Source organism: Suricata suricatta, chromosome 3, assembly GCF_006229205.1.
Source record: "Suricata suricatta isolate VVHF042 chromosome 3, meerkat_22Aug2017_6uvM2_HiC, whole genome shotgun sequence".
Classification (NCBI taxonomy): domain Eukaryota; kingdom Metazoa; phylum Chordata; class Mammalia; order Carnivora; family Herpestidae; genus Suricata; species Suricata suricatta.
Genome location: NC_043702.1, coordinates 19,157,446 through 19,165,853, shown reverse-complemented (window position 1 = coordinate 19,165,853; position 8,408 = coordinate 19,157,446).

Genomic DNA, 8,408 nt, shown 5'->3' with positions numbered 1-8,408 from the left:
TTTTAAGAATGAGGAAGCTGAAATTCAAAGATGCCTGCCATTCACAAGTCCAGCCATGTCTTCCAACCCTCTTTCTGTGTCTCTTTTATCACCCCACAGATCAACCCTATTTCCATAGGACCTTGGGCTTATGTTTCCAGCTGGAGTTACTTGGGGAACAGTCTTCTCTAGGGACCAACCTAGGCTTCCCTGAAATGGAAAATCAGGACATACTTCAAAGGCAGGATGGCCGATTGATCCACCAAGGAATAAGGGGCCCAGGAGGGAGGCCATTGTGACCCAACTATTTCCCTACAAGGCCAGGGAATGTTGGGTATTTTGCTTTGTTTTGCTGCTTTTTTGTTGACCTTTCCCCTTCATTTGTGTCTCCACTTAGTTTTGCATGGGAAAGAGAAGGTCAAGGATCTGGGAAGGCAGGGAAGATATTTTATTGGCCAAAAATTGGCAAGGCCTCATATTCCTGCTTCATCAGTATGCCTGACCCATTGGCTGGAGATGAGTCTTTACCTCCTAGCCCTTCTTGGGCTCTGTAAATTCACGCTTTTTAATTTTTACAGAGCAGTTTATGGGCTGCAAAGAAGGGAAGCTGAGGGATCTGTTGTCAGGGGCTGCAATGAGCAATGAACCATCATCTTGGTGTTCTTTTTTTCCCTTCCCTCTGTGAGTCTTGTAAACGAGCATTTAGACCCTCTGAGGGAGACAGGAAAGGGCTCTCTGGGGGCAAGGCATGAACAAGCAGACAGGTCATGAAGGGGTCTTCAGGAAAATCTGAGACGCTGGTCTGTCTCTAATCAACTTGGCTATTTGGGGGGAGGGGGCAACAGAACCTTTAGCAGGTCATCTTCACAACCTATTTGAACTTTCCAACCTATGAGAAGAAGGGAAACATGTAACCTGATGATTTAAGCCAGAACTGTTCAACATGGTTCACAGTTCACATTTTGAAAGAAGTGCTTTGGGAGGAACGCGATTTAAAGAACTGGAAGCTATAGAATTCTCTCTCTCGGGTTACTCCCCAGAGGATCATAATCAACAAGCAACATCACACAGCAGCCAGTCACTTAGAGATGATAACTGATGGAGACCAACCAAGACAGGAGGAGCAAAGAATCAAAGGTAAATTTGAGGAAAATGTTATGTGTAGACCCATTAATTAAGGGGCTAATTAATTAAGGATAAGTGGCTAGAATTTTATTCATTAATACAGCAAAGTTAGGAAAAGAATTAGGAGTTTTTCTTAAGTGCCTCTTGCCTTTGAAGCTTGAGAACCCAAACAGTAGACAGAGTTAGAACAATTGGGGAATCATCATGATCATGACAATGATGATTATCATCATTCTGCCCCTTGGTAAACATATATTAAAAGCTTATTAGATGCCAGGCCTCTTGTAAGTGTTTTGCATACATTACCACACATCATCTCTCCCACAACAGGACATGATTATCTGCCTCTTGGAGGTCAGGAGAATGTGAGGGCTCTCTCCCCTATACCCTGCAAAGGGGTGGCAAAAAGAAGAGGCCTCAGCCTCCACATTATCTAAACTCCTCAAGTGAGAAGGGAGACACTCAGAGGATTTGAACTCATATTCAGACTTCCTAATCTTTCCTTCTTCCTGAGGAATAAATGAGGTAATGTTAATATATGGAAACTCCAAAGGGAAAGAAAAGAGGAAAGGATTTTTTAGGGGAAAAAAACTAAACCTCTGGTTCTACAGTGAATTCAAGAAGACTCTGGCCACCATGGATTGAACCCCTCACCATGCTCCTTCATTGCTATGTCTCTGTCTGATTTGAGAAAACTTTCAGGGAAGAGCCTGCTTGTTTATAGAATCCTCTGCCTCTCCCCACCTTCAAATAGCCCTGGCCCCTAAGGAAAGTGTTCTGTATCAAAATGGAGAGGACCTGGGCTCTCAGTCGAGGGGAACATGGCCTTAGGTCAACATCAGCCAAATGCTGCCAACAGCAACTGCCACTGAGCCCACCAGTCAAAGGAGGTGTGGTGTGGAATCTCTTCTCTCCCTTGATTTCCATTCCCAAAGGCCCTTGAATTTTCCCCAGGGCATGGGGATGGTGGGGGCGGGGGTGGTTATGTTTTATGCTTGGGGAAGGTGAGGGGCGGTTATGGTTTATTCTTGAGAAAGGTGAGGAAGGAAGAAAAAAGATATTACCATAAAAGCAAAGTGGGAAACTAGAACTGGAAAAATCCTACTAGGGGGAATAAACAATATGATTAAACTGTCAATTCTTTGGAGAAGAGGTATGTGTGAGGGGTGGATCATGAGGCTAATAAATAGTACACACTTGGAATCTTCAAAGGAGCCAGAAACCAGACTCCTTTCGAGGGCAGGGTTGATGCATCTGGAGAAATAACACCCCGGGATTGTCACAGGTTATATATATGGCAAGGCATAGTGCCAGAACCCACGTACTTTCAAATCAATTTGCAAATCTCTTGGATTATCAAGAGTTTTATTTGCCTTTAGAGTGGACCAGCCTTATACACCATAAACATTTCATTCAGGCATTAAGTTCTGGGCTCTGCATCTCATTTACTTCACACTGTTCCTGCTGAGAGCCTGCCTTCCTTATACTTTTCTTAGGCTGAGCCTGATGCAGTAAAGCTATGATCCCCAGTCACTTAAAGCTGAAAATGGCTTTTCATATAGCATGTATCCTCCCATTCCTCCTCAGGTTTAAATACAGTTGCTCTGGTGTGGTGGGCAGAATAATGACTCCCCATAGCTAGTCCACATCCTAATCCCCCAAACCTATGACTCTGTTACCTTATGTATCAAAGAGGACTTTGCCGATGTGTTCTCCTGGGCTATCCAAGTGGGCCCAGTGTAGTAACAGGATCTCTAAAAGATGGAAGAGAAGGGCAGAAGGGTCATAAAAAGAGACGTGACAATGGGGACAGAGGTCAAGCATTGTTTCCTCTGCCGAGCCAACGGTGTCTTCCCTTATGAAATCAAATCTCTTTGGCATGGCCTCCTTCTGTATTGTGGGCTTCATCTTCCTAGGAACCAATACCGCTACAATGCAAGATGGTTTGTGTGATTATTTGTCTAATGTCAGTGTCCTTTCCTAACACACATGAAAACAGGGACCATGCCAGATTTTGCTTCCTTCTCAATTCCCAGCCCACAGCAGTCACTCAATAAATATTTGTTGAATAAATGAGCAAACGAAAGGGAGAACAGGATCTAAACCTCCTGCGGTTCTGAGTATTCTTTAGTGTGGGTGGAAACACAGCAGTCCATGAGATACCCCACTGATGTGCTCTTCGCTTTTTGTTTCCCTATCGTGCTCCAACCAGAATATTTCTCTTCACATATGGTCTTAATACATCTCTGCTGAGAGAAGAGCGTATCTGTAACTCCAATCAATGGCTCATGGAGTTTGTAGAGATGGAAAATCTCCTTTTTCTATGTTATGATTTGTACTCAGATGATTCCGATTTTAAGTCTTGATGATGTTGTCCTGCTCATAGACAATGATCTCTGTTGTTAGACTGGAGAACCCCTACTGCTTTCTTCCCCTCTGAATGTGAAAGACTTTCCACTTATTCCAAGACCAAGGTCCTGAGATTGGCTTTGAAATACCCCAGGGGGATCCCATTTTCAAATCATCAAAACGAACTTTATTGTAATTCACTTCAACCTCCTTGTACTCTTGTGTACATTTTTAAAGGAAGTTCTGGGTGAGATTACAAAAATAAACAATGGTTACAAATACTGGAAAGGTAGATTTACTTGGGTTAGGCAGTTATTGCAAACCAACTATGTGCAGAAATCTGAAATAAGGTCTTTTTTATTTCGCTCTCCTATTCCATCACAATTGATGGCTTGTTTCTGTAGAGCAGTTACAAAAGCCCCACATTTGACCCCCACTACTCACCTGGGGGAAAGACAAGGTAGGTGTTACTAGCAAGAAATTGCAAAGAACTTTCTTACACTCTGTTTACCGGGGTGCTTCATCTTTGTTTTCCTGATGCCTCTCCTGCTAACATATAGTAGTCCTGGGTAAGTAATTTTTAAAGGAATATGTGAATGCCTGGCTTCTTTCTAATAGAAGCATTTCAGCGAATTTGCCCAACATCACCCAGTTAGTCAATGAAGGGTCATGAATTTGCACCCGTGGTCATCTAGTTCCAAGCCCTGTACCCTTTCTTCTCTACAGTCAGGCATGGAATCCTGGAGAAGAATGGATAGTGGGGATGAGATGTTAAACACTGCTTCTATGGGAAGGGTCCTATGTGGATGGTGGACACATAGTGGAGAGTTTGTGTCTCTTCAGGCAAAGAAAAAGCAAGCACAGAAGCTGGAAACATTCAGTTCATTCTGTGAAGCAGCGGAAAGAATGTAGATAGATGATGGACACAAACAAATAAGTAGTAATGCCTGGAATCTTCTCCCCACCCCAGCTGCAGCCCCATAAACCAGAGAGAACCCTCAAATCTAAATGAGGTGGGCACACCCTGACATGGCACTCAGCCCAACCTGGGGGATTTTATAGCCCTCAGGAAGTTTAAAGAAGCAAAAGACCTAGAGGATATGTATTTCTAACCTATTAAAGAAAGTTTATTTTAAAATATTTAACATTTCTTTATTAAAGGCGAACAGGCAGGATATAAGGTCTATAAACTTTCCAAGGAGAGAACATTGCGAGCATTCCAAATGGAGAAATTACTGCCTTGTCTGAGAACCGAGTCTTGCCTATTTCACTTTACAGATGGCCGCATATGGAATATTTTTCTTACAAGATCATAATGCATAATGAGCTTTCAAAAATTAAAATTGTAGCTGGATTTTTCTTGCTGCCTCATTACCATATAAGTTAGGAAGGAGGTTTGTGGCTCATTCTCAGGGAAGGCTTGCCTAACACATACTCTCTATTATAGACCAGGCTTTGCAATGTTCCTCAAATTATACCACATGGGATGTCATCTGGATTCTCCTTATCCTTTAGATATAAGTTTTTCTCTCAGATTTGCAGGGTCTGGGGTAAGAGTACCTATGGGGGTTTCTGTCAAAGCCCTTTCTCTTCCCATTCCAGGTTCCATTCAGCACCAAGAGGAGCTCACATGTATGAATACAGTCACCCCAAGGTCCAACAGTCAACTTGTATCTACCTCCCTGTTATCAAGTCTCCTTGGACCCTCCTATGGCCTAGAAGTATACTTAGTGGTGGGGTGATCCACTCTCCAAAGAGTCCCAAACAACAGACCTGTGAAGGCCTAGGAAGCTGGCTTGAAAGCATTTGGCCAGGAGATTCCAGAGTCCCATGAAGGGCATGTGTCCCAGATGTGTATATCACTGACTCTGAAACTTCTTCTTCCAAATGGAAGGCCTCAGCTGGAGGAGAGCCAGAAAGGGGTCTCTGAAGTGGAGGGCCTGGAATAAGGACCTTCATAGCTGCCTAAATCTGGGGTAGAGCTAATCAGACTTAGGCAAACTTGATTCAAACTCCCCTAAAACTCAAAGCTTCCTATATAACACCAGTTATTTTCTCAGGGTTTCTGTATTCATGATCCCCTAATCTCCAACTGAATACAATTTCTGTTTTGCCTCACACCAACCCAAACGTGAAATGCCACCACTTGACACATTTTTAGGAAAAACTATTCTTGTACCAAACACCATATTTTTAGTTAACTCTACTGAAGACCTGAGTGTTGAACAGCTCTCTTTTTATACCTCCATCCCTCCAAGGAGCAAGATGAATTTCATTCCTATATCATATAGAGAGTTGAGAGTGTTGTATATATAAGATTGTAATACATGTGTGTCTATACACAAACAGCACTCTCTTGGTGCTAAATGAAGCCTGGGATGGCAAGAGAAAGGGCTTTGACAGAAACCCCCATAGGTACATTGGGTTCAGCTAAATTAAAAATTAATTGTAGAACAATCAACTGAAGATCTTCCAGGCACAGAGGGCCCCCTGGGCTGACTCCTCCTCTGTCCTAAGTCCCAGTTAGAGTTAAGTTTACCTTGGACTCCACAAGATTTGCTGATGAGCTACACCATTACCCGATCACTATCTTTGTTTGAGCTAGCTAGAATTTCCATTCCTTGCAAAAACTACTGGTTTGCTTTTCACTGTTTTTAAATGAGATTTAGAGAAATTGTGGCTTGCCCAAGGCAAGCATCTACTTACTGTTGGACCACAAATAAAACAGCACACATGACTACAATCTCCGTGCTCTTTCCTACTTACTCACTTAAAGCCACAAGTTCATTAGATCCTATGGTACATCAGGTCATGGTTTAGCAAACAGCCACTGTCTCTCTGATCCACTCATGGGAGGGATGTCCCTCTCTGCTCCTACCTTTCATCCCAAGAAGCATGTGCCTCAGTTAGCCACTGTTCCAAGGAGTTGGAGAAGCAGGTTAAGGAAGAAAAGCTCAATATAACGCTGGCAGCAAGCCCAGCTAGACCCGTTTTCCACCAGCTGAACTTTAGACACTTTGAAGGGACATGAAGAAAAAAATAAATTGTTTACCTCTGGGTATCCTGAGCCTTGAGGTAGTTTGTCACACAGAATTTTTACACCGTCTTAGCTGTTATACAGGTACATAATCTGCCTTCCAAGATACCGTAGGGAACAATTTTACCAAATGTTTCTCCACTGAATAATAGGAGACACCAAGAAGTTTCCTTACTGCTGGAACACTTAACCTGAAAGCCAATGGCACACACTGTGGTTTTCTGTTGCACTCCAGTTCTGGTACCAATATTTTTATTAGTCAGCTTTAGACATTTATGTGGCAGCAATAAACTATGAAAAAATCTCGGTGGCTTACAACAACAGAGTGGTATTTCTCACTGAACTTCATGCTAGCTGTGGCTCTTTTCCACTGCTCTTCTTCATTCCAAGATCCGGGCTGAAGGAGAAGCCCCTCCCAGGAACACATTATTCTTGCAAAAGCAGGAAAAGAGCAACACAACCTGGCGATTCCTTTTATGGCTTCTGCTCCGACGTGGACCACTGCGATTCGGAAGGATAGGGAGGATCCATTTGGCAAATGCCAGTCACGTGGCCAAAGCCGATCTACCAGGTGGGGATGTGTGATCGTCTCAAATAGACCGAGAATAACTAATTGAGAAGAGTAAACATGATCATACCCACAAACAACAACCTCTTCATCAGCCTCCAGGCAGCCGCTCGGAAGGTCAACTCCTCAGGATCTCCACGTGTGAATGCCTCCCTGCCCTTTCTATTCTACAGCGAATATTGCAAAACAAAATACTTTTAGGACAAAGTACTGTCTAACCCTACTCTGTGAGGGGCACTTTGAGGGCAGAGACTGTCCTTTATTTTATTCTATTTTCTCAGTATTCAGTGCAACCCCTATAATGTCATATATATTGCTCTATTAATGCTTATTTTAAAAAATAACATAATAATGCATGGACCCAGTCATGAGATCTAAGGAATATTAGGAGATACTTATAAAGAAAGAGAGGAAGGAAGACCAGAAATGGAGTTTTGCACTTTTTAAGCTGGTATCTGTACTTTTTCTATATGCCATATCTATATCTATCTATAGATATAGATGTAGATATAGATATGAAATATATACATACAAGGAGAAATATGAAGTAGACAACTAGATTTATAAGCCTCAAGTTTGGAAGCCATATCCAGAGTGGAAATACAAATTTGGCAGTCATCAGCACATAGGTAATGCCGAAAGCTTTGAGACTTGGTGGGTGGGATGACCTCAGGAGACAATGGGGAAAGACAGGATGTTCATGATGCAATCCCCACGCCTCATCTCTGTTCCTCACCTGCCTAGAGGCAGAACCTCAGTTGTTTCCTTGGACAGGACCATTGATACCTCTTGAATGGGCCTCCTGAGAGGTCAGTCTTGAGTGACCATAGGCTTCTCATCGGAATGGGAGTATATACTTAGTCTCAAAACTCTAATTTCATCCTCTTTGTAACCTTAAGTCTATGTCAGCATAGAGCTTGGCTTTACTGTTGGAAACACCTCCAAAGGGTATTCCTTCTCACCCTCGGATCTCTGCTGCATGAGTCCTCCCTACCATATGTTTGTCACTCCCTTTCCTCCTCCTTCCCCATTAGCCATGTTGGTAGGATGTCAAACTTGGATTGAATAGGAAATAATGGCCACACAAAATGACAGATACTTTGCATATGCTATCTCATTTCATCCTCACTACAACTCAGTGAGGATGAGATTGACCCAATTTACCAACGTCATATCTGAAGCTCAGAGAGGCTGGGTAATATGCCTAAAGTCACAGATAGCAAAGAGAAGGGCTTTTGAGTGGTATCTCTCAGTGAAGATTTCATGCTCTATGCAAGCCACTCAAATTCAAGGTGACTCAAACTCGAGGAACCCTTGGGAGCTTGTCTTCTGGAAGAAGATAGTCAGACA